Source organism: Larus michahellis, chromosome Z (assembly GCF_964199755.1).
Source record: "Larus michahellis chromosome Z, bLarMic1.1, whole genome shotgun sequence".
In the NCBI taxonomy this organism is placed as follows: domain Eukaryota; kingdom Metazoa; phylum Chordata; class Aves; order Charadriiformes; family Laridae; genus Larus; species Larus michahellis.
The window spans coordinates 15,479,970-15,482,628 of NC_133930.1; positions in this window are offsets into that span (position 1 = coordinate 15,479,970).

Consider the following 2,659-nt stretch of genomic DNA (forward strand, 5'->3'; position numbering starts at 1 on the left):
GTCGGTACTCAGAGGCTTAACCCCTTGCGAGCCGCCGCGCCGGCTCCCCGGGTTGGGGGGGGGGGGGGGTGGGGGTGCTGGGGGCCGCGACAGTCGCCTCCCGGGAGGGGGTCGGAGCCCCACGGAGGAGAGGCCGGGAGGGGAGTGAGGTGGGAGACCGGGGGACCCTGCGGGGGCGCCGAAACCTGTGGTGCCCACAGTTTGCAAGACACAGGTATTTATGCTTCTTTGGCAGCAGTGGGCCTGAAACGCTCTTCTAGAAAATGGGTCCCCGCATGTGTCTGTGTGAACGTGGGTGCGGCGGTGGTGTTAAAAAAATGCAAGTGCAAAACAACAGCTTTTTTTTTTTTTTTTCCTCTCTCTCCCCAAAACCACTAAACCCAAAATACCACCCTCTGCACCCCACAATCTGTGGCTAGCTGAACCAAAATATTGGGTCAGTGCAATTCGGTTTCTGGGTCACATCCAGACCTGACCTTTGTGCTTCCCACTCATCTTTATTCAAACATCTATCATGTTTTGTTTCCCAGTGCAGTACAGCTGTTTTCCAACTTGTATGAAAGAGCCTCTGATAAAAAAATCACATTTTCGTCCTTGTAGCAGAACTTTTTTTTTTTTCTCAAGGCTGTAAATTTAGCATAACAACTATTTTCTCAAAACAGTGTGAAATATTTCTGTCCAAAACTGTGATTGCCCTCTACAGCGATATCCAACTTAAAAAGAGCAACACTTTTCCTGCAGTTTTAATGCACTTGATATATATTTCAAAAGTGTTTTGGTGGAGGGAAATATTTAGTACATAATGATTTTACCACCAGGGACTTTAGGGTTCAAAACTGGTGGATGTGTTTGGTCATCGTCCACATCCAAAGCTACCAAAAGATACAATACTTTCCTTGATATGGTGTAGTACTCTTTTTTTTTTTTTTATGAATAGCAAAATCTGTAGGAGACCTGTGTCTGAGGTGACTGAAAGCTGATAGTTGCATCTCGCTTGCCTGTATCTGTCTTTTATTTCAGAAGGGCTAATTTTAACCAAAAAGGACACAAGGGATATATTTTTATACACTAGCCTAGTGTTCATGGAAGGAAGTGCATGCCACATAAAGTAAGGAGGCATTTGCTACAATTAACAGGTTGCTGGCTATGCACATGTCAGTATTTGGAGGATTAGATCTGAATTCCTTAGGACACTGTTGTATTCATGTTTAACAATGTTGGTTTTGTACAGCTTGCACTGCACTGTACATTGTTTTGAACACCTTGTGCTAGACGCCTACAAGCAGGACCGGAGCTTCTTGGTCCCGGGGCAGTATGTGTTTTAAAGAATAATACTTTGCTCAGCATGCTTTGTGGGAGTTACACAGACTGCCTAACATGAAGGATGACATTGTGCTTAGTTTAAACATGGTGCGGCAACAAAGCAACTTCTATAAAGTAGCCCAGCCTGGCGCTAGCATAAACACGATTATCATTTGTGCTTTGCCCAATGCAAAACGCAGGCACATTTCACTGGAATACCTTGACTGGTTGCACTAGCGGTTACAAATATGATTTATACTATCTTTTTCTGAACTTAGAAGGGTTGAAAATGCTTCTCATTTTCCAACAGAGAGCAGTTTAAGAGCCCTTTTGAGGTGCAATGAAATTACGTCTACTACAGAAATGCCAAGGTGTCCTTCACTATCTACCAGCACTTGGGACGTCAATAATAATCTCACAGAAAAACTTCTTTACTGATAAACAGTTAATAGCTAACTGGAAGAAATTACATTTTTCTTGGAGAATAAAAAAATGTCTCAAGTCTTGAAGGGCTGCACTGTCTATTTTGTAATTCAACTTAGAACAGCTCCCCAATGTCCCACATTGTTGAGCTAAATGCTAAAATTCAGAACTGTTACATTAAACATGTGTAATAGGATTGCCTTCTAAATGTAGGAGGAATCCAGGCAGAAAGCCCCACAGGAATTCAGTTATTTCGTCTACACTGCGCTGCAGGACTTAAAGGGCATGCTTTACACTTTATGAAAAGTAAAAGGATTTTTACTTCTCTACAGTAAAACCATAATCAAATGGACAGTGTCTATTACAACTTTAAGTGTGACTATTAAATGATTATAGTTGAGAGAGTGAGTGCTGTTTTCCAGGATGGTGATTTTTTTTCTCTCATATTTTTGTGTCTGATCTTACTATTGCTGGTTTGTTTGTTTTAAGTTAACTGCTTATTGTACAGAACAATATCAGCCTCAACACTTCCCAAACACAAGCCTTTTTTCAGCACACCTAAAATTATCTTGAAGTTACAGCTGGAAACCTTCACCTCAGTGAGTTTTTCTATCGCTTTTCCGGACATTAACTTGGCCCAAACCGCAATATGTCATTAGGAGCACTGGGATTCTAGTCTGGGTGGAAACGGGGGCAGCAGCGTGAAGTAAAATCACCAAAGTGCAGAGATCTTCGGAAGACATCAAGTTTCATGAGTGCCTTGAAAGTGGTATCAATAACAGTTTGTGAAAAATCTGCTTGCAGCAAAGCAATGTGGTAGCTAATCTTGCGATGGCTTGCTCAGGAATGCATGGTTTATTATTAAAGTAATCTTTTAAGATTTTATTGGAATGTGCTTCCACAGTGGTGTTGCTGCCTTTGTGGGCTTTACTAT